The sequence below is a fragment of the Tamandua tetradactyla genome, chromosome 11, assembly GCF_023851605.1.
Source record: "Tamandua tetradactyla isolate mTamTet1 chromosome 11, mTamTet1.pri, whole genome shotgun sequence".
NCBI lineage: Eukaryota > Metazoa > Chordata > Mammalia > Pilosa > Myrmecophagidae > Tamandua > Tamandua tetradactyla.
The window spans coordinates 46077274-46102307 of record NC_135337.1 but is presented as its reverse complement, the minus strand read 5'-3'; the positions used below and the strand labels follow the sequence as shown (position 1 = coordinate 46102307).

At 36.1% G+C, this 25034-nt stretch overlaps 1 long non-coding RNA gene across 4 annotated transcripts in view; it reads right to left on the bottom strand.

The window, feature by feature from the left end:
* LOC143649504 (uncharacterized) overlaps positions 1-25034 on the bottom strand; it is a 78997-nt gene that overhangs the window by 33417 nt on the left and 20546 nt on the right. For 3 of the 4 annotated variants that reach the window (XR_013159063.1, XR_013159062.1, XR_013159064.1), the window contains one exon: positions 20414-20791. The exons of the other annotated variant lie outside the window; for it this stretch is intronic. This is a non-coding gene — a long non-coding RNA (uncharacterized LOC143649504). Of the gene's footprint in view, positions 1-20413; positions 20792-25034 lie in introns of those variants that run through there. 4 annotated transcript variants of the gene reach the window in all.

Genomic DNA, 25034 nt, shown 5'->3' with positions numbered 1-25034 from the left:
ATTGATCTTCTGTCTAGATGTTCTGTCCATTGATGAGAGTGGTGAATTGAAGTCTCCAACTATTATGGTAGATGTGTCTGTTTCCCTTTTCAGTATTTGCAGTGTTTGCCTCACATATTTTGGGGCATTCTGGTTTGGTGCATACATATTTATGATTGTTATGTCTTCTTGTTGAATTGTTCCTTTTATTAGTAGATAGTATCCTTCTTTGTCTCTTTTAACTGTTTTACATTTGAAGTCTACTTTGTTGGATATTAGTATAGCTACTCCTGCTCTTTTCTAGTTGTTATTTGCATGAAATATCTTTTCCCAACCTTTCACGTTCAACCTATGTTTATCTTTGGGTCTAAGATGTGCTTCCTGTAGACAGCATATAGAAGGATCTTGTTTTTTAATCCATTCTGCCAGTCCATGCCTTTTGATTGGGGAGTTCAGTCCATTAACATTTAGTGTCATTACTGCTTGGGTAGTACTTTCCTCTACCATTTTGCCTTTTGTATTTTATATGTCATATCTAATTTTCCTTCTTTGTACACTCTTCTCCACACCTCTCTCTTCTGTCTTTTCATATTTGTCTCTAGTGCTCCCTTTAGTATTTCTTGCAGAGCTGGTCTCTTGGTCACAAATACTCTCAGTGACTTTTTGTCTGAAAATGTTTTAATTTCTCCCTCATTTTTGAAGGGCAATTTTGCTGGATATAGAAGTCTTGGTTGGCAGTTTTTCTCTTTTAGTAATTTAAATATATCATCCCACTGTCTTCTCGCCTCCATGGTTTCTGCTGAGAAATCTACACATAGTCTTATTGGGTTTCCCTTGTATGTGATGGATTGCTTTTCTCTTGCTGCTTTCAAGATCCTCTCTTTCTCTTTGACCTCTGACCTTCTGACTAGTAAGTGTCTTGGAGAGTGTCTATTTGGATCTATTCTTTTTGGGGTGCACTGCACTTCTTGGATCTATAATTTTAGTTCTTTCATAAGAGTTGAGGAATTTTCAGTGATAATTTCTTCCATTAGTTTTTCTCCTCCTTTTCCTTTCTCTTCTGCTTCCGGGACCCCCACAACATGTATATTTGTGCGCTTCATATTATCATTCAATTCCCTGAGTCCCTGCTCATATTTTTCCATTCTTTTCCCTATAGTTTCTATTTCTTTTTGGATTTCAGATGTTCCATCCTCCAGTTCACTAATCCTAACCTCTATCTCTTGAAATCTACTATTGTAGGTTTCCATTGTTTTTTTCATCTCTTCTACTGTATTTTCATTCCCATAAGTTCCGTGATTTGTTTTTCCAGACTTTCCATTTCCTCTTTTTGTTCATTCCTTGCCTTCTTCATGTCCTCCCTCAATTTATCGACTTGGTTTTTGATGTGATTTTCCATTTCTGTTCGTATATTCTGAATTAGTTGTTTCAGCTCCTGTATCTCATTTGAACTATTGGTTTGTTCCTTTGACTGGGCCATATCTTCAATTTTCCTGGTGTGATTTGTTATTTTTTGTTGGCATCTGGACATTTAATTACCTTAATTAGTTTATTCTGGAGATTGCTTTCACTTATCTTACCTAGGGTTTTCTTGCTAGATGAGTTTGTTGTCTATCTCTTCTTTGACCTTCAGTTCAGCTTTTTCTGGGCCTTTAGCTTAAGGTTTGTTTAACATAGGGTAATTTTTCAGTTCTTGTTTTCTGGTTTCTTGTCCTGCTTGTAAGGTGCCTTTTCCCTCCCCACCCTTAGGAGGGTCTACATAGCTATTACAGACTCCAGTCAGGTTTTCCCGGACTAAACTGGCCTCCTATCAGGGGGAAGGAGTCACCTGCATCAGTTTTCCCTGAGGGTGAGACCCAGCAAGTTGAAAGATTTTCCTGTGAAGTCTCTGGGCCCTGTTTTTCTTATCCTGCCCAGTATGTGGCACTTGTCTGTCTGCAGGTCCCACCAGCAAAAGATGTTGTGGCTCCTTTAACTTTGGAAGGCTCTCCCTGCTGGGGGCGTGGTGGAGACAGAGGAGAGGTTGTAGGCTGGTATTAATGGCTTCAAATTGCCAAGCCCTGGGATCTGAATTCCTTGAGAGAGGGATTCCACCTAAGTTGGGCTTCACCTCTCCCCTGGGGAAGGCACACGTGAGAGATAGCCTGGAAAGCAGTCTGTTTATGCCTATTCCTGGGGCAGTTGCAGCTCGAGTAGTCCCACCAGTGAATCCAGAGGCAGCCAAGCCTCCATAGAAACAGCCACAAAAACCTGTTTCATCCCCTTTCCTCTTTTTCGGTTAGCCCAGTAAGTGACCTCCGCCTTGACCAGTTTCGTCTGAGCTGGGGACCAATTTTTAGTAGTCAGAATTTGTTTATTAATGCCACAATTGGTGTTTGATTGGACTCAGTCCCTACTACTGTTAGGGTCTCTTTCCTTTCCCTCCAGGAAGCTGCCTGTTGGGGAGGGGCACCGGGCACTGCGGCTTGGGGAACTCATGGTTCCGGAGACTCACAGCCAATCCAGGTGGTCCAGACTGGGGTATGCTGTGTGTCCGGTCACTGACGTGGCTCCGGGAGCTGTTCTGTACTGTTTCTGGTTATTTAGTAGTTGTTCTGGAGGACGAACTAAAACGTGCACATTGCTAAGCCGCTATCTTGGCCCCTCCTCCCAGAAGTGCACCCAACCCAGCATTTCTTATTTTACATTTTTTAGTAGCAGCCTTTCTAATTGGTGTGATTTGCATTTCCCTGATGGCTAATGATGTTGAGCATCTTTTCATGTGCTTCCTGGCCATTTGTATATCTTCTTTTGAAAGATGTCTGTTCCAGTCTTTTGCCTATTTTTAAAAAATTGAGTTGCTTGTCTTTTTGTTGTTAAGTTGAAAGATTTTTTTTATATATACTATATATATTAATCTTTTATCAGATTTGTAGTTTCCAAATATTTTCTTCCATCATTTTTGTTGTCCTTTTATGTTCATGATGAAGTCCCTTGAAGAAGAAAAGTTTTTAATTTTGGTTTTATCTCATTTGTCTACTTTTTCTTTGTTGATTGTGCTTCCAGTATAAAATTAAAAAAAAACATTACCTAACACAATATCCTGAAGATTATTTCCTTATGTTTTCTCCAAAGAGACTGATAGTTCTACATCTGGTATTTAGATCTTTGATTCAATTTCAGTTGTTTAGTCTATGTTGTGAGGTAAGGGACTTCCATCTATTTTTCTTCTTTTTTTTTTTTTTTGCGAAAGGACATCTGGTTTTCCTAACATCATTTGTTGAAGAGACTATTCTCCCTCAATTGAGTAGTCTTTACCATTTCATCAAAAATCAATTACCCATAAGTTAAACATAAATGTGAGGGATGATTTCTGAGCTTTCAGTTCAACATCATTAATGTATATGTCTGTTCTTTTGCCAGTACCATGCTGCTTTGATTATTGTGGCTTTATAATGAGTGGGTGGTATGAATCCTCCAACTGCATTCCTGTTTTACAAGATGGTTTTAGCTATTTGGTGCCCCTTATCCATGCATACAAATTTGATGATTGGGTTTCCCTTTTCTGCACATAAATTTGCTGGAATTTTTATTAGGATGGTATTGAATTTTTTAACTTCTTTAGGTAGGATTGACACCTTAATATTTAGTCTTTCAATCCACGTACATAGAATGCCCTTCTATTTATTTAGGTATTTGTTTCTTATAGCAATTAAAAATCTTTTTTTTTTGGGTGTACATTCCTTTACATCATTGGTTAGATTTATTCTTAGATATTTGATTCTTTTAGTTGCTATTATGAATGGATTTTTTTTCTTGATTTTATTATTTTTTTAATATCCTTTGCATATAGAAACACTACTGATTTGGGGGCATGAATATTGTACCCTCCCACTTTGATGAATTCATTTATTAGCTCTAGGAACTTTGTTGTGTATTTTTCAGGATTTACTGTATTTAAGAAAAAGTCATTTGCAATTAGGGTAAATTTTATTTTTTCCTTTCCAATTTGTATGCATTTTATTTCTTTTTCTTGCCTAATTGTTATGTCAATAATTTCCAGTGGAATGCTGAATAATGTGGTGACAGTAGATGTCTTTATCTTGTTCATGACCTCACAGGGAACACTTTTCATCTTTCACCATTAAGTACGGTGTTAGCTGTGGGCTTTTCCTATATGCCTTTTATCATGTTGAAGTACATTCTTCCATTCCTAGTGTTAAATGTTTTTATCAAGAAGGAATGTTGGATTTTGTCAAATACCTTTTCTGCATCGAGATGAACATGTGTTTTTTTCCTTCATTGTGATAATATAGCATATCACATTAGTTGATTTTCTTATGTTGGACCAACCTTGCATATCAGGGATAAATCTCACCTGTCATGGTATTAATATTTTTAATACACTGTTGGATTTGGAATGCTAGTATTTCACTGAGGATTCTTGCATCTATATACATTGATCTGTGATTTTCTTTTCTTGTGCTTTCTTTTTTAAAAACATTTTTTTAATTGTGAAATATAGCATATACAAAAAAGAAAAAAAGAGAAGTACATCGTAACAAATGTTACAAAAGAGTTACAGCACAGATTTCAGAGTTTTGCCTGGGTTATAGTTCACAATTTCAGGTTTTTCCTTCTAGCTGCTCCAAGATACTGGAGACTAAAAGAAATATCAATATAATGATTCAGCAGTCATGCTCATTTGTTAAATTCTATATTTCTGTTATAACTCTTCCTTTTCCATTGATTCTTCTCGCAATCTTTAGGGGTATTTGGCCTATGCCCATTCTAGCTTTTTCATGTTGGAAATGGGTGTTGATAATGTGGGGTGGGGTATGGAACTAGTTGATGTTCTTGAAGAGGCTCCCCCTCTGACTTTCACAGTTATCTTGCCTAGGACCCTATCTGGAGGTTGTCGGTTTCTGGAAAAGTAATCTTAGTGCACACAACTTTTGTAGAATCTCAAATAGAACCCTAGGTGTTTTTTAGGGTAAACAGAAATGGTTTTGGTTGTAGTTTAGCAAATTGTGGTAATTAGCAATAACTAGCTGAGGCTTGCATAAGAGTAGCCTCCGATAGCCTCTCAACTCTGTTTGAGTGTTCTTAGCCATTCTCTTTTTATTTATTACTTTTCTTTCCCCCTTTTTGGTCAGGAAGGTGTTGTCTACCCCATGGTGCCAAGTCCAGGCTCATCTCTGGGAGTCATGTCCCACATTGCCAGGGAAACCTTCACCCCTGAATGTTCTGTCACTTGAGTGGGGTAGGTAATGATTTTCCTTGCAGAACTGGGCTTAGAGAAAGAGAGAGGCCACACAGCAACAAAAGAGGTTTCTGGAAGTAATTCTTAGACATAATTATGGGGAGGCCTAGCTTCTCTGCTAAAGAAATAAACTTCATAAGAGCAAGGTCCAAGATCTTGGCTTGGCTTATTGACTTGGGAGGCCTTAACGTGTGAGACAACATTAGGGGTTTCCCCATAGTAAAGTTTAATAATTTCATATCTTTTTCTCCAGTTCCTCAAAGAAGTTTGACAAAACATTTAATTATCTGATCAACATACTCTAGGACGTATCTAGCATTAATGAGCTACATACAGAATTACAAACTCTCATTCCTATTGTAGACTGTGTGTGTCTGGGTTATTTAAATGTGCTATGCATAAAGGTTGAATTAGATTATGTGCTACAGAAAATTTAGGTTTGGACAAAATAAACTTCTTTTCCTTTGATCTCATATAGTAGGTGAAGTTCTAAAATATAAACAATGTCACCCTTACCCTGTATTCTGATTTACTTTCGTTCTGACCAGATTGGCTTCATTCTTATCTTTAATTGAAGCCTGATCTCCTTTTCAGTTCTTCAACAGTTGTTGTCTGTAGGAATGCTGCCTTTCAGAGCTGTAGAATCCAACTCTGAGTCTTAGGTGTGATATAGTTATCCAAAGTTCCAGGAACATACCAGGTTATACATATATAGCACAGCATCTCAAAATGTAGAAATAATAATTACAGCTCTGGACTAAACGTGGCTGCGGTAAGAGCTTACAATTTAGGCCCAGTTTTTTGTAAGTATTTTCTAAAAAAGACCACACAATACTTTTTCTTTTGTTTCTGGCTTGTTTTGTACCACATGATGTCCCCTTACCACATGCTTCATGACTTCGTTCCTTTTTTTTAGCTGTACAGTATTCTATCATATCTGTATGTCACAGTTTGCCATTCTACTTCTCAGTCAGTGTAACCTTCAGCCACTTCCATCCATTGGGCATCATGGATAATGTCCAAAGTAAACAATCCTTGTCTCACATTATCCTAACTTAGTTGTACAATCATCAACACTCAATTTTAGACCTTTTTCATTGCTCCAAGAAGAAAAATAACTGATAAATACACCTTCACCAAATTGAAAATCCAAACCTCTCCTTAACTCTTGTCCTATACCCCCAATTTTTTACCCTTGGCATTGCTGTAGTATGGTTGATGTCCTCCAGTTAGATATAGACTGTAGCATGCAATAGTAGTTTTGTTCTTATACACCTCTGTTACCCTTTGTACATAATTCATACATTTGAAGTAGTTCATGCAAGAACTGATTTGTATTTGTACTGTTAATAAGTGGAATACATGGCTCTATACAATCCCTTTCAATCATGTTCACCTTCAATATGGAAATATTACTTATAAACCCACGAATGAACTGCCTTCACATCTATCCATTCCTTTACATTTAAGTTTAACCTCATTAGATACCTGTTCTCCCATCTCTAGCTTTTCTTTATCTCTAGGTCTCCTATGTTTTACATTATAAACTGCTGAGTTTACCTTTACCATGGTCATAATAAGTAAATCATAAAGTATCTACATTTTGTGTCTTCCTTATTTTAGTCAATATTATGTCCTCAAGGTTCATCCATGTTGTCATATGCTTTAGAACCTCATTTTGCCTTAGTGCTGCATGATATTCCATCATATTATACACCACAATTTGTTTATCCACTAGTCTGTTGACAAACAGGAGAGTTTACATCTTTTGGTAATTGTGAATAATGCTGCTATGAACATTAGTGTGTGAATGTCTGTTTGTGTCACTGCTTTCAGCTCTAATGGGTATATACCAAGTAGTGATATTGCTGAGTCATAGGGCAACTTAATATTTAGTTTTCCAAAGAACTGCCAAACCATATTCCACAGGGGCTATACCATTTATATTCCCACCAGCAGTGCATAAGTGTTCCAATTTCTCCACATCCTCTCTAACATTTGTAGTTTCCTGTTTGTTTAATAGCAGCCATTCTTATAGGTGTGAGGTAATATCTCATCGTAGTCTTTATCTGCGTTACCCATAACGTTAATGATAATGAGCATCTCTTCGTGTGTTTTCTGGCCATCTGTATTTGATCTTTTGAAAATGCCTATTAATATTTTTAGCCCATTTTATAATTGGGTTGTTGTTCTTTTGTTGTTGAGCTGTATGTTTTCTTTATTCATACAAGATATTAAAACTATCCATGGTGTGATTTCCAAATATTTTCTCCATTGCGTTGGCTGCCTCTTCACCTTTTTGATAAAGTCCATTAGTCACAGAAGCATTTGATTTTTGAGGTGTTCTCGTTCATCTATTTTGTATTTTGTTGTTTGTGCTTTGAGTGTAAAGTTTAAGAAGCTACCTCCTAATATTAGGTCTTGAAGATGTTCCCCTATATTTTCTTCTAGTTTTATGGTTCTAGCTTTTATATTTAGGTCTTCAATCTACTTTGAGTTAATTTTTGTACAGGGCTAAGTTAGGGTCCTCTTTCATTCTTTTGGCTATTGATATCCAATTTTCCCATGTCCATTTATTGATAAGAGTATTCTGTCTTAGTTCAGTGAATGTGGGGACATTATCAAAGATCAATTGGCCATAGATTTGGTGGTCTATTTTCATACTCTTGATTTTATTCCATTGGTTAATACTTCTATCTTTCTGCTGGTCAGTGATTTGACCACTGTGGCTTTATAATAAGCTTCAAAATCAGGAAGTATTAGTCCTCACACTTCATTCTTCTTTTGAAGGATATTTTTAGCTATTTGAGGTCTGATTCCCTCCCAAATGAATTTAATAACTAGCTTTTCCAAGTCTTCAAAGTAGGTTGTTGGAATTTTGATTGGTATTACCCTGAATCTGTAGATCGCCTTGGGAACAATTGATTTTGACTACATTTAACCTTCTTATGCATGAGCTGAGAAGGTCTGTCCACCTATTTAGATCTTCTTTGATTTCTTTTGGCAATGCTTTGTAGTTTATTGTGTACAGGTCCTTTACATCCCTGGTTAAATTTATTCCTAGATATTTGATTGTTTTAGTTGCTATTTTGACGGAATTTTGTCCTTGTCTCCTCAGCTTGGTCATTGCTTGTATACAGAAACATTACTGATTTTTGTGTGTTTATTTTGTATCCCATCACTTTGCTGAATTTGTTTATTAGCTCAGGAAGCTTTGTCATAGATTTCTTTGGATTTTCCAAGTATAGTATTATGTCATCTGCAAATAATGATAATTTTACTTCTTCCTTTCCAATTTGAATGCCTTTTATTTCTTTTTCCTGCCTGATTGCTCTAGCTAGAATTTGGAGTCAATGTTGAATAATAGTTGGTGACAGAGGGCATCTGTGCTGGTTTGAAATTGTATATGTATCCTAGAAAAGCCATGATTTAATCCTAATCCCATTTTGTAAAGGCAGCCATTTCTTCTAATCTCTGTTCAGTATTGTATGTTTGAAACTGTAATTAGATCATCTCCCTGGAGATGTGATTTAATCAAGAGTGATTGTTAAACTGGATTAAGGGAGACATGTCTCCACCCATTTGGGTGGGTCTTGATTGACTTCTGAAGTCCTATAAAAGAGGAAACATTTTGGAGAATGAGAGTGATTTAGAGACAGCAGAGCAAAGTGATGTAACCAGAAGAAGTAGAGTCCACCAGCCAGTTACCTTTGGAGATGAAGAAGGAAAATGCCTCTCAGGGAGCTTCATGAAAGAGGAAGCCAAGACAGAAAGCTAGAGGATGATGCTGTGTTCACCATGTGCCTTTCCAACCAAGAGAGAAACCCTGACTGTGTTTGCCATGTGCGTTCTCACTTGAGAGAGAGACCCTGAACTTCATTGACTTTCTTGAACAAATATATCTTTCTCTGGATGCCTCAGATTGGACAGTTCTATAGACTTATTTTAACTGGGATGTTTTCTCCACCTTAGAACTATAAACTAGCAATTTATTAAATTCCTCTTTTAAAAAGCCATTCTGTTTCTGGTATATTGCCTTCCAGCAGCTAGCAAACTAGAATGGCATCTTTGTCTCATTTCCTATATTAGGGGAAAGGCTTTCAAACTGGCTATGAGTTTTTCATAAATGACCTTTATCATATTGAAGAAGTTTCTTTCGAGCCCTCCCTTTTGAAGTGTTTTTTTATCAGTAAAAGATGCTGAATTTTGTCAAATATTGTTTCAGCATCAATCAGAATAATCATGTGATTTTTCCCTTTTGATTTGTTTATGTGCTGTATTACACTGATTGATTTTCTTGTGTTGAACCACCCTTGCATCCTTAGAATAAACCCCACTTGGTTATGTTGTATAATTCTTTTAATATGTCATTGGATTCGATTTGCTAGTATTTTGTTGAGAATCTTCCCATCTATATTCATTAGGGAGATGGGCCGGCCTGCCAGTTTCCTTTCTTGTAGTGTCTTTATCCAGTTTTGGTACTAGAGTCATGTCAGCTTCATAAAATGAGTTAGGTAATGTTTCTTTTTCTTCATTTTTTTTTTTGGAAGAGTTTGAGCAGGATTGGTGTTAGTCCTTTTTTGTAATGTTTGGTAAAATTCCCCTGTGGAGGCATCTGGCCCTGGGTTTTTCTTTGAAGTAAAATGTTTGTTGTCTGATTGAATCTCTTTACTTATGATTCATTTGTTGAGATCTTGAATTTCTTCATGAGTCAGTGTAGGCTTTTTCTGCATTACTGGGCATTTGTTCATTAATGTCTTCGTGAGTCAGTGTAGGTTTTTCTGCATTTCTGGGAATTTGTTCATTTCATCTAAATTGTCTAGTTTGTTGGCACGTAGTTGTTCATATTATTCTCTAAAGATTGTTTTAAATTTCTCCACGGTCTGTGGTAATGAACCTTCTCTCATTTCTAATTTTATTTACATCTTCTTTTTCTTAGTCTGTCTATCTAGGACCCTTCAATTTTATTGATTTTCTTAAAGAACTGACTTTTGATTTTATTGATTTTTTTCTATGTTTTTTGTTTTTTTGCCTTCCAATTATTTTTTTTCTGCTTTCATCTTTGTTATATTTCTTCTATTTGCTTTGGGGCAGTTTGCTGTTCATTCTCTAGTTCCTCCAGGTGAACAGTTAAGTCTTTGATTTTTCTTCTTTCTTCTTTTTTATTATAAGAACTAGGGCAATAAATTTTCCTCTCAACACTGCCTTTGCCATATGCCACAAGTTCTGATATGTTTTCATTCATCTCCAGGTATTTACCAGTTTATCTAGCAATTTCTTCTTTGACCCACTAATTATTTAAGAGTGCATTATTTAATAGCCCTATATTTGTGAAAGTTCTGATAGTAGAACTTTCTTTGGTAGTTGTTGAATTCTAGCTTCTTTTTTTTTGTGATCAGAGAAAGAACTTTGAATAATTTCAATCTTATTAAATTTATAAAGACTTTTTTTGTGCCCCAGCATATGATCTATCCTGGAGAACATTCCATGAGCACTACAGAAAAATGCATATCCTGGTGTTTGAGGGTGTAGAGAACTATATATGTCTGTTAGGTATAATTCATTTATCAATTTGTTTAAGCTCTCTATTTCCTTGTTGATTCTCTGTCTGGTTGCACCATCTATAGAGGACAGTGGTATACTGAAGACTCCCACTATTATTGTTGAAACATCTATTGCTCCCTTCAGTTTTGCCAATGCTTGCTTATGTGTTTTGGAACTCCTTGACTGTGGGCATAATCATTTATGATTGTTATTTCTTGTTGGTGAATTATCCCTTTTATTAATATATAGTGTCCTTCCTTGTCGCTTATGACAGACTTACATTTAAAGTCTATTTTGTCTGGCATTAGTATAGCTACTCCTGCTTTCTTTTGGTTGCAGCTTGCATGGAATATCTTTTTCTGTCCTTTTACTTTCAATCTGTTTGTATCCTTGGGTCTAAGGTGAGTCCCTTGTAAGCAGGATATAGATAGATCATATTTCTTAATCCATTCTGCCAATCTGTATCTTTTAACTGGTGAGTTTAGTCCATTAACATTCAAAGGTATTAATGTAAAGGCATATCCTGAATCTACCATCTTATCCTTTGGTTTTGATTTGTCAGATCTATGTATTCTTTTCCCTGTTTCTCTAAGCAGTCTTTAAGTTACCCTTACTCATACTCTTCAATTCTGGGCCCTCTTCCAGAACCTTCCCCCTTGCCTTTATTTCTTCAGCTGACAGCAACTCCCTTTAGTTTTTCTTGTAGGGCTGGTCTCTTGTTGACAAATCCTCTCAGTCTTTGTCTGTCTGGTAAAATTTTAATCTTTCCTGCACTTTTGAAGGACAACTTAGCTGGATATGGAATTCTTGACTGGAAGTCTTTCTCTTTCAGGATCTTAAATAACTGCCTTCTCACCTCTGTGGTGCCTGTTGAATAGTCTAAACTCAATCTTATGTGGTTTCCCTTGTAGGTGGTGAGGTCCTTTTCTCTTGCCACTTACAGTACTTTCTGCTTCTCTTCAATATCTGAAAGGCTAATTAATGTGTTTCTTGGAGTAAGCCTATATGTATTTACTCTATTTGGGGTTCATTGGGCTTCTTTAATTTGCATAGCCATGTTTTTTATGTTTCCCCCATAATTGCCTCAACTAGTTTTCCTTGCCCTTTACTATTTTCTTTTCCTTCTGGGGCACCATGAGTCTATTTATGTGCTCCCTGTTTTCCATCATTTCCCTGAGATTCATCCAAATGTTTCCATTTTTTTTTTTTTGCCATCCGTTCTTCTCTGTATTCAAATCAATTGTCCTGTTCTCTAATTCACTTATTACTTCTTTTGTCTTCTTCAAATCTTATTGTGTGTCTCTAGTATATTTTTAATTTGGTCTACAGTATTTCTCATCTCTGTGATATCTGCCATTTTTCTATTTATTCTTCCAAATTCTTCTTTATGATCTTCTAGTGTCTTATTGATATCCTTTATGTCATTAGCCAACCCTGTGAATTTATTTAGGAGATTTATATGAATGTCTTTGATTATTTGTTCCAAATTCTGTATCTCAGCCAGTGTTTTAATTTGGTCATTTGTCTGGGCTATATCTGCCTGCATCTTCATATGCTTTGTGACTTTTTGTTGGCTTTGAGGCATTTGATTATCTTGATAGAGTTATTTTGAAAGTTGATTTCCCTCAGTTGTCTAAGGTTTTGCATTTGCTTAGGTTTGCATTGAAGTTCTCCTTTTGCACTTGGTTTGTCAGTAATTCCCCGCTAATGATGGTCCAGACCTCATGCAGTTGATGTACCACTATTTGAGGATCTGTTTTAAGCCAGCCAGACAGGCAATTTCCATTTCTTCTGAGCAGAAGGCACTCTTGTACCTTTTTTCCCCTCAGTCCTGCTCTGGCCTCCATATGAAAGGAGAGTGGTAGGCTCTGTGCACGAACTGGATGCTCTCTGTATTCAGGGAAAACAAGTTTGCTGGCTTCCATGTTGCCCCAAGGGAGCTCTTGGATGCAGAGCTGAGGCGGCTGATCTCCCAAGCTGGCTGTGAGTGCAGCCACTTTTCTTGATGTGACCTCTTATCTCAGAGGGAATCACTGCTGATCCCACTCACTCCATTCTTCCATCCCAATTCCTCAGCTTTTTCATCCAGAACCTCCCTAAATGGTGTAGAAGACCCTCTTGGGTCACTTGCACCCTGGAACTGCTGTCCCAGTCATTTTTCTGTCACTTTTCTGGTTGTTCCATGGAGCAGGGGTGAACTCAGCCTATCCTTTCTGCCATCTTAATTTTCTCGTGGTATCTTTATCTGACTTTGGGATGAGGGTATTGTTGGTCTTGTAAGATGAATTGGGGGGTGTTTGGAGTGTTCCCTTCTTCTCTCCCTCTTTTTTGGAAAATTTCCAGGAAGTCTTCTTGGGTGTGTGTTAGAATTCCCCTGGGAAGCCATCTGGTGCTGGACTTTTCTTTCTTGGGAGGTGTTTGGTTACTGATTCAATCTCTACTTGTAATTTTTTTGTTGTCATCTATTTTTTCTTGAATCAATGTAAGTAGTTTGTGGTTTCTAAGAATTTCTCCATTTCATCTAGGTTATCTAATTCATTGGCATGCAGTTGTTTATAGTATATTCTCACGGTCCTTTTTATTTCAGTGTGATCAGTAGTAATGGCCCCTTTTCATTTCTGCTTTTCACTATTGGTATCTTCTCTCTTTTATTCTTTGTGAGTCTAGCTAAAGGCTTCTCAATTTTGTTGATATTTTCAAAGAAACAATTTGTGGTTTTGTTGATTCTCTATTTTTCTATTATCTATTTCATTTATCTCCACTCTAATCTTTGTTATGTCTTTCATTCTGTGTGCTTGGGGTTTAGGCGCTTTTTTTTTTCTAGTTCTTGCAGTTTTGATGTTAGGTCACTGATTTGAAATCTTTCTCCTTTTTTTTTTTTTCCACCTTTGCGACCTGGCTTGTTTTAATAATCAAGTGAGGCACTTGTGTAGAAGACCTAAAGAAAAAGACTAAAGAGACTAGACTTGTCTAACCATGAAAACCATTTCAGAACTTGACAGGAAGTGACAATCTAAGTTTGCCTGGCTTGCTCAAATGTGAGCAATTAGGCCAGTTTGCTTTAGAGTTTAGAAACATCTGAGGGGGATTCAAGTCCATCACTCCTGAAATGTGTTCTAGCTTTAGGGCTATAGGTACAATCATACTTTCCCCCGTTCAGTCAGAACCATAGTGACAAAATCATTCAAATGAGAGCAACATGCACATGTGTAGAGTATCTTTCTCCTCAGCTGAATACCATAAATGTACTTGATATTTGCTGACTTTTATCCTGATGGGTCTGGAGGAGACTGTGATGACTAGCAGAGGAATCCCAGCAGTGGCTGGTAGCAGTGCAGACTGTCTAGGTTCAAATTGCCTCCCTCGGCTTCAGCTGTTTTTCTTCCATGTCACAGTGTTGTGGTTGTTCTGAAACATCATCTTACTGAAATCCTCTTCAAGGCCTGACCACACCGGAAACCTACGTGAGAAGGGCCAGTCTCTGGACAGACAGGACCTCTTCTTTTTTTTTTAAAGAAAAGACAGAGAGAAGGAAGGAAGGAAGAGAGGAAGAAAGGGAAACATCTTTTAAACATTTTCTTGTTTTTATTGTATTTTGTTTCTCCGTTTTCGTTACATGGGCTGGGGCCGGGAATCGAACCGAGGTCCTCCGGCATAGCAGGCAAGCACTTTGCCCGCTGAGCCACCGCGGCCCGCCCCTCTTCTTTTTTAACGTAAGCATTTATAGCTATACATTTCCCTCCCAGCACTGCTATCACTGCATCTCCTAAGTTTTGGTATGCTGTAGTTTCATTTCATTTGTCTCAAGATACTTCCTAATCTCACTTCTGATTTTCTTTTTAACCCATTGTTTTGTTTTGTTTTTTCTGCATGGGCAGGCACTGGGAATTGAACCCAGGTCTCTGGCATGGCAGGTGAGAATTCTTCGCACCGCCCTTAACCCATTGATTCTTTAAGAGTATGTTGCTTAATTTTGACATATTCATTAATTTTCCCTATCCTCCTCTCTTGTTGGCTTCTAGGTTCATTCTGTTGTAACTGGAGAATATTCACTGTGTGTTTGATATTTTTAACTTTATTGGACTTGTTTTGTGACCCATCATATGGTCTATCTTGGATAATCAACCATGTGCACTCAAGAAAAATGTGAATTCTGTTTCATTGTGTGCAGTTTTCTATGTTTGTTAGATCTAGTTGGTTTAGTGTATCATTCAAGTCCTGTACTTCCTCATTGCTCTTTTGACTAGATGCTTTAACCACTGTTGAGTGGTGTGTTAAATTCTCCTACTATTCTTGTAGAACAGTCCATTACTCCCTTCAAAGTTGGCAGTTTTTGCTTCATATATTTTCGGGTTTTGCCATTCCATTGTATACAAATATATTTATAATTTTTAAAACTTTCTGCTGAATTGTTCCCTTTATCAGTATGCAATGACCAGCTTTGCCCCTTGTGATTGTTTTTGACTGCAAGTCTATTTTATCCAATATTTGTATAACCACCCCAACTCTCTTTTGGTTACTACTTGCATGGTATATACATATATTTTTCTATCTTTTCAACCTACCTGTATCTTTGATTTTAAGGTGACTCTCTTGAATAGTGTATATAGTTCTCACATACTTTTTTGCCAATGCATTCTGCCAATCTCTCCCTTTTGACTGAGAGTTTCATCCACTTACATTTAAAGTCACTACTGATAATACAGTTATTTCTTCTCCCATTTTGCTATTTAGTTTTCAAAAGTCTTACAACTTTTTTGAGCCTCATTTATGTTATAACCAAATTTTATGTTTATTCAGTTTTTTGTGTTGTATCATATTGAGTAAAAATGCATATATTTTTCATCTGTTTACATATGGTTAAATTTAACATCCTCTCTCTCTCTCTCTCTGTATATATATATATATATATATAGCAATATTTGGTTTGATACCAACTTACCTTCAATAAAGTGCAAATATACTTTTCTATATCCTTCTTTCCTCCTACCAATTTTTCTAACTATCACTGGTATCTTTGTTCATTATATGTGAAAAGCCATAACTTATCATAACTTTTAATGCATTTGCATTTTAGCTCTTGTAGGAAGTAAGAAGTGGAGTTACATACCAAACAATAGAATGCAATAATACTGCTGTTTATAATTACGCAAATGGTTAACTTTTCCACTGCTCTTTATTTCCTTATTATGATTTGAACCACTGTCTATTGTCCCTTCATTTCATTCAGAAGAACTCCCCTTATCATCGCTTGTAGGGCAGGTCTAGTGTTCACGTACTCCCTCAGCTTCTCTATATCTGAGAATGTCTTAATTGTCCCCTCTTTTTTTGAGAAAGAATCTCGTTAGATATAAAATTCTTGAATTGTGATTGTTTTTCTTCAGCATTCTAAGTATTTCAACCCATTGCCTTCTTGCCTCTTTGGTTTCTGATGAGAAATTGGCAAAACCTTATTGGTAATTCCCTTATTTGTAACGTTACATATCTCTTGAAGGTTCCAGAAATCTATCCTTGTCTTTTACATTTGATAGTGTCATCGGTATATGGTGGAGTATATTTTTCTTCATGTTTATCTTGTTTGGTGCTCTCAGAGATTCTTGGATGTGCATAATTTACATCTTTTGCTAAGTTTGGGAAACTCTCTGTCATTATTTCTGTGAATATTCCTTCTTCCCCTTTCCTTCTTCTTCTCCTGGTACTCCTGTAACATGTGTGTTGGTACACTTGATGGCATCTCATAGCTATCTTAGGCTATTTTCACTTTTAATATTTATTTTTCCTTTCTGTCCTCAGCTTGACTAGATTTAATTGTATTATCTTGGAGTTCATTGATTCTTTCTTCTGCCAGCTCCATCCTGCTCTTAAAACCCTCCTGGACATTTTTCATTTCACTTACTGTGATCTTCAACCCCAATAGGTTTGTTTGATTCCTTTAAAAAATATATCTCTTTACTTATACTCTCATATTATTCGTTCATGATTTTAGTTCCTTCTCAATACTTTCTTTTATCTCCTTGTGCCAGTTTGAAACTGTTGCATATCCCAGAAAAGTTATGTTCTTTAATCCTGATTCAATATTGTTGAAGGGAATCTCTTTAATTAAGTTGTTTCCAAGGAGATGTGACCAACCCAATTGTGAGTGGGACCTTTTGATTAGGTAGTATCCATGGAGATGTATCTGTACCCATTGAAGGTGGAGTTGCTAAAAGGAGTCCTTCAAGAGGGAATCATTTTGAAAAAAGCTTTAGCTCCCACATGGTCAGAAACCTTTGGGGTTTCAGAAGGAAAAGCACACTCAGGGAAGTCCTTTGAGGTGAGAAGCCTGGAGAGAAAGCTAACAGACATCTGCCATGTGCCTCCCCAACTAACAGAGGTGTTCTGGACTTATCACCTTTCTTTGAGTCAAGATTTCTGTCCCTGGATGCCTTGGTTGGGATGTTTTCATAGCCTTAGAACTGTAAACTCGTAACTTAATTCCCGTTTTAAACGCTCTTTCATTTCGAGTATATTGCATTCTAGCAGCTTTAGCAAACAAATACACTCCTTAAGCATTTTTAAGATCACTTTTTAAATAGTTTTGGTATGTCCACACTCTTGTCTTCTTCATTGGTATTTTCAGTATTTTTATCCTTTTCTTTTGGATGAGTCATCATTTCCTGTTTCTTTGTCTTGTAATATTTTGTTACACATTGTGCATTTTAATATCTTACTTTAATATATGAATTCTGGGATCTATTCCCTAGGATGTCTATTTCCTTATTTTGTAACCAGCTAGTATTAATACAGAGACTTTTTTTCAGCTTCAGCCCTCTTATCAGGAGGGTCTGTCCAAGGTGTATGGGCTGTGTGCATGGTGTTCCCTGTCTTGCTGGACCTCTTTCTTATTCTTGGCTTTTGCTTCTTAACTGTTTTGGAATTTCCCTGCTTTGGAGTTTTGTTATCCTCTCTGATTCGCAGGGGACATATCTCTCTCTCTTGGGAATTTAAATCTACCAGGTTTTGATCAAGACTGTCCACCTCTATAAATTTTACACTTCTTTCCAAGGGAATTTTGAGTTTTCTCATGCTACGATTGACTGGTGGGCAGATTCTTGGAGAAGGATTACCCCTGAGAAGACTGTTCCAAGTCAGTCTTTTCCAGCCAAAACAGGACACCAGACCTATGAAGGGGACACAGAGCTTCCCAAAGTCCTGTGAAGGGGATCAAAAAAATTGACAAAAACGTCTTTGGTGGTTCCTCAACACTGAGTTTTCTTGACTTAACTAGCAAATGTAGCCCTTAAACTAACTTTTCCACCCAGCCTTGAGAAAACCCTGCCTTTTTAACTCTCCTCCCCCTCCTCCCCTGTCTGGGAAAATTTGAAACAATGGCTGCTGCTGCCTTAATCCTGGGGTGTGGTAGAAACCATGGCTGCCACTGCCTTTGTTTGGTGAAGTTGAAACAATAGTGGTCCTCAGAGTCAGGACTCAGTGATCTGAATCCCCTAATAAAAAAACCCATGATCAGTGTGACTGACTGTGCACACTCCTGCTCTCGGGGATAATTTTTATGTCTCTTTTTATCAACCAAGAACTAGACCCCATGGCAGCTTGCTGCAAGAGTGGGGGATCAGAATCGGTAGCAGTAATGCAGAGAGGGCAATTTATAGTTCTTTACCATAATTTATTAGCCTCTTCTCCCTGCTCTTCCCTGGATCTGTGCAGTTCTTCCGGTTTCTAGAGTTTCATAATAATTGTTTCAGATAGTTTCTGCTTGTCAAATAGCTGTTTTGGTGGGAGAATTGAGTCCTATAGCTCCCTACTCTGCCATCTTCTCTGGATTTCTGATGTTTTGTTTGTATTGCTAATTTAATTTGAAAGTAGATATCATCCTATTGAGATTTTCTATTTCTTCTTGTCACTTTAGGTAGTTTTGAGTTTCAAAGAATTTATCTTTAGCATCTGTGTGGTACAACATATTAACACAACTTTTTTCATGATATTCTTATGTTATCCTCTCAGGATTTACAAAACAGGGATAATATCTCCTTTTTCATGAATGACATTAGGAATTTGTATTTTCTCTGAATTTTTTTTTTCCTAATTATTCTTGCTGGAGTTTTATGTTTCAGTTTTATTGAATGAAAGCAAGGCATTTTGCACAATTGTGAGAACATAGTTATCACTCCTTGGTTGTTATCTATTATTTGGTTTGAATAAATACTTCTTATTTCCTTAGACTATTTGACTACCTTCTCTACTTTTCTATAGTTGGATGGACAGAAATAAACTGCAAAGTGATAAACTATCTTTTTCCATCTCTTTTGAGAAGAGTCTACTCTTCCATCAATCAAGAAAAGGAGCTGGGATTCTACCTTTTGTCAGATATACTTTTTCAATTGTCATAAATTGTCCAATTATCTTAAACTCTCCTTATTTTTTTTCTGCACCACACTATGAAGTTACTTATCTCTTCATACTCATATCAAATACCTTATTCTCTATGAAGATGTTCCACCCCACCAATTATGATTGATTGTTCTTTATACATGCTAAGTCTTAGGGTAGATTCTCTCAGATGCAGATTCTGAGGCAAGGAATGAGGTAAATTAGTTTGAGAGTTGATCCCAGAAATCACCCATAGAGGGTGAGAAAAAAAAGAAGTTGTATTAATGAGTTGGTTAATATTGTGGGACATTGGTGCTCGGTTCTACTAAGGTATTTTGGGAGAATAGAAAGTTCCTCATTATTATCCTCCCAAGGGATAAGAATTTATCCTAGAACTCTCTCATCTATCATTGGCCAAGTCTTCTGATTTTTAACTTCTCTTTTACTCACATATATTAAGGAGGATACATAGACTCCACCTCTCAATGGGAGAGTACCAGGACTTTTCAGTCATGTTTTTATAATTGTCAAAAGAGCCATCATCTACTTATAATAGATACATGCCTTGAAAGCCAAACTGTACATTGCCATAATAATATTATGCTTAGTATCCAAACCCTGTCATTCTACCCCACCCTTTTGCCCCCAAGTTTTTCAAAGCTTCTATTCAGTATTGCATGGATGAGCATATATATTATGATCTGGTCCTAGCCTATCCATCTCATTTTGTCTCCTTTCACCATGTACCTACAGTCCAGCAATAATGAGCCATTTTTAATTCTTTATAAAACTTTTTACACACTTTTTTCTGTCCCATAATACAGCCTACACTGTCCCCTCAAACAGACACATACACTCACATGCACTCCTGTCTATCTCCTCGCACCACTTAAACTGGTGTCAAAATTTTTGTAACTAAGATATAATTTTAATTTAAGTATTTGTTTTTGTGCTAGACTTCACTTCTTGAGGATAGAAACTATGGCGTATTTTGATCTTTATATCCCCCATACCAAGCATTAGACCTGACACATGGTAGCTTATAGAAAAATTACAAGGACATAAATATTATATTCACTAAACTACAGCACCTAACAGAGTAGTTTTTACATAGTGTGCACTCAACTAATATTTATAATTTTTTTCTTGAAGTATTGCTGTAATTTACAAGTCTGTCATAAAGCCAGATAAATTAGAAACTACAAGGAAAGAGGCTATGTTGTATTTAAAAGACAGGATGCAAGTTTTCAAACTAACAACACATATTTTAGTTTTTCTCCTTTTGATATATGTGAATCAGAACAAATGATTTAAACCCTCTAAAATTCTGTTTCTTCTTTTTAAAGAAAGAAATGATCCTTCCCAGAAGCATGATTATCGTTAGCGTGAGCTTTAAATTAGATATTATATGTATATGACCTATTTATAGGCATAAATATCAGTTATCTCACCCTTCATAAACTTATAGACATCGGCATTCCAGTGACACGCAGCATGTGTGGTTGATACAATTGACTTTAGAAGTCAATGCATATAATGGCATTTGAGGTCCACAAAGTTAAAGTGATCCCTATAGTCTGGGAAGAGTTTGATGCCATATATTCCAGAGCGAAGTTGAATGAAACATAAATATTTCTTGTACTGCAGACCAGAGTGTGGCTGTTAAAGTGAGAGAAAGGAAATATTACAAGATGAGTATGCCATCAAAGTCTTTTCTTTTTTTAGAAAGTTTATAGCTCATAACAGCTTTGAATTAAATCTTAAATCAGAATTATTTTCTTAGGATCCTCAAAATTTATTTATGTGCATTGAATTACGTGTTATACAGTTGACCGTGGGATTTCGTGGACGAATGATTTTGGGTCAGGGAATACAATCTTGTGACTCTGTAATGGCTGGTTCACCGTGGAATGAGAACAAGTGAAAAAGCATCTGGGTACGGATATGAAATATCTTATCTGTCCTCTGAGATACAAAGAACTGGGCAATATTTTATTATACTAGGAAACTTCTTTTCCTCTGTGTTTAGATATTATCCCTGCCCCCCTTGAGGATTTCTTTTTCATTTCCCAAACTTTTAATAAGGAGGACATTATCTAGAGCAAGAATAAAAATCAGATATTTCTTGGAACTAAATTGGCAATCTTCAGAAATGAAATAAAATCTCTGTGAGGTCAGTGAACTGTTTCAAGGAGTTTTTTTGGTAATTTTCTGTAGGGTGCTAAATATTTCATTGACATGGTAAATTCCCTTAGATAATAAGAACTAATTTTTTTCAGCCTAGTTTCCCCTTTGAAATGTCAGATATAGAAGGCACCAACTTGAATTCCTTCAAATATTGCAGATTTACTTTATTATTATTAACTTTTGCTTATCATCTATGTTGTGAGATAATGAAATTTCTCCTATCCATTGCTATGTTTGGAGAATTTTTTGTCTTACAAATAGGAAAAAGAAAGAATGGCAAATACATGATTTAATTCTTCATAATTGCTTTGCAGTGCTTATAGCTTAATAAATTAAAGCTTTCTAATCAGAAAATTATATGAAAATTGGATATAGGGAATTTTTCTTTGCATTTATTTGAATAGTGTCTTTGCATTTCAGATGATTGAATGAAACATCTTAAACATTTTCTGAGTTTTGAATGAGTGAAAAAAAGAGCAGTAATGAATTCCTTCTTTCCCTTGAACCCCCAGGAATGAAACCAGATGACTTCTCTGTAAATGTTGCATTGATCTATGAGCAAACTATGCATATTGTTCCCCTACTGTACTATTATGCCACTTCAGCTGTTTTACCCTTGTATACTACCTTTACTTGGTGAGCTTTCTGTATAAAAATGTAGATGATAGAAGGAAAGAATTTAGATATCTGTAATATTTAAATAAATACCACAGCTTGCCTGTTGCTTGTTCTCTCTTGAGTATGTTTTCCCATAATTTGTTTGAGATTGCTACCAAAGAGGAAATGGAATAAATTATAAAATTTTTCTTAATATGAATCTATCAGTATAGGAATCTTTGACATGGTAAACTTGCAATGAATTCCCTAGAGCTGTTACCTTAACAGTGTCTGATTTTTCCTCTTCCCTTTGATTGAACAGATCTTTTTAGAGAGAGGAACAACACACACAGAGTCAGAAAAATTTAGATTTTGCCCCTTGTAGGCTCCTAGTAGTCAAACTATTTCATTTTTTAAATGTGAAAAAAAATAATGCTTCCGGGCTAAGAATATATGCCAAGTTTATTCCAGCATCACATTTTCTATGGCTGATTTATAAACCTCTCAGAAATGATGAAAATACTGACACAGCAATAACTGCAACAGAATGAGTTTCACATACTTCAAGAAAAAATACAGAAAACACATACAATGGACAATGGAAGCCTAAAGAAAGGGAAGTTTCTTAATAAAATGGATGAGATATTTTGTTTTGCATAAAGATTTTTCACTTTTTGTATTTGTTTGTAGTAGTAAATAAATAATTATAGATTATTTCATTTTAACAAAGTATATTTACTACCATTTTATTTTATTCATTCAAAATAATTTAATATTAATATAATACAGGTGATGTGTTAATGCCATTAAATATCTTTTCTTCTTTTGAACCTATTTTCTTGTGTTAAATTTAAACCCTGTAAATATTAAACTATAAAAAAGAATCCAAAGCTTTAAATATAAATATTATAATCCTGCTATTTTTAAATTTAGCTAGTAAAATAATCAAAGGCATTTAATAATAATAATATCCAAAGTCCCTATTGGTACAAAGAAACATAATTACTCTCATACCACTTATTGGAAGGTGAATTTAACAATATGTACTCAGAACCCTAAAATTTATGCTTGTGAATTCAATCATTACACATCTCAGAATGCACAATGCTTTTAATTAGTATTTGGTTAAAGATTCAGAAATTAAAATGGTATGTATTACTTTTAAAAATGGAAACAAGTTATATGAACAATAATGGAGGAGATTTTAAATTAATTATTATGTGAAAGCGAGTGGGACATTGGGTAAATTTAAAGAACATTTCTTCAAAGATAGTAAACTGAGGAAAGTGGAACAAGTTTAAGGTAGACAGATGTATAAATAAAGAGAATGATATACTAATATTATAGATATTGATATAGATATAAAAGCATGTAAATTATTGAAGTTTTATACAATATACAGGCACTAATACACAATATGTTGCAGGGCTTGCCAAATCACAATAAGCATGTTTACAAAGCACACTCTGAAGAAAGTGGTCAAGAATTTTTGATTTCCTCACCCACTCTGAGACTATGAAATGTTCAAGAGAGTGGATAAGAGAGAATTCTTACTGTATTAGTTAGGGTTCTCTAGAGAAACAAAATCAACAGGGAACACTCACAAATATAAAATTTATAAAAGTGTTTCACGTGGCCGTGGGAATGCACAGTCCAAAATCCACAGGGCAGGCTGTGAAGCCAACGACTCTGATGGAGGGTCTGGATGAACTCTGCAGGAGAGGCTCACCAGCTGAAACAGGAAGAGCCTGTCTCTTCTGAATCCTCCTTAAAAGGCTTCCAGTGATCAGATTAAGCATTACTCATTGCAGAAGACTCTCCCCTTTGGTTGATTACAAATGGAATCAGCTGTGGATGTAGCTGACATGATCATGATTTAATTTATGAAATGTCCTCATTGCAACAGACAGGCCAGCACTTGCCCCAACCAGACAAACAGGTACCACCACTTGGCCAAGTTGACACATGAACCTGACCATGACACTTACGAAGATACAATATTTGAAAAGTCATCTTGACTTTCAGCAGTGAGAGGATTTCTTACTCTCTTTGGTCAAATTTGTTGGTAAGGAATTTCTATGGAGATCCCCAGAGAGTTGATATGTGAGCCTCTACAATAAGAAGGTGTGATGAACTCTGGTCTAACAACAGTCTGGAACATCAAGGATAAAGTTGGACAGACTTAAACCATGCTGGTATCTTATCTGGTCAAGTGCTACTCCATTTGGAAGGGCTTATGAATCTAGACTTTGGTGAAGCAAATGGTTCTCATGTTGTCAATGAAATGAGACTAGGTGCAGGAGAGCATGTGCATGGTTGTCTTCAGTCTTTTCTTATTGGCTTGCTTAGAGGAGAGATTCCAATAAAAATAAAATGAAAGTTAAATACCTAGGAGCTGATGAATGGACACCAAGTGACCACCCTGATCATTGGTTTAGATCAATGGTATTACTGTCAGAGAAAAGTCAGCGGCGAACTTCCCCACAGACCTCAAATAAAATCTACATGAAATCAAACCACTTAAGCTTATTACTTTCTTGAGGTGACTTGCATATTAATACTCTGCTACTGCAAGTGGTTAAAATTAAGATGATCAGTATGGAAAGCAGTCAATAAACTTTGTACTGGGAGGTCTTATATAGCATTGTCTCAGAAAAGACTAAATTAGAGTCTGACTACCAATGATTAGAATGAGTAATCTTGGGTAAATTAATTAACTTCTTCAAACTACTGCTTCATCATCCATTTTTTTATGGGGATAATAATGCTAGCTAACTCCCAGAGTTAGAGTGAGGATTAAGTGAGATAATGAATGTAAAACATTTAATCCAATGTCTTGTAAGTAGTAAATGCTCAGTAAATCTTAATTGCATTATTATCATTATATCCCATTTCATGCAGAACAAAACACCCGGGACTATCAGTATGGCTGTGATAAGGCTGGGCAAATGTTGCTGAGGTTCCTTCCACATTTATAAATGAGAGACACATCGTGCTTAAAGTAGCCTTGTTGGCCAAGGCCGATTGTAACACTGAACTCCCAAGTTCCTTAAAACAGTAAAATGCATTTTAGATTAAGGCTCTAACGCTTACTGTAAATTGCCAACCAGGGAAACCA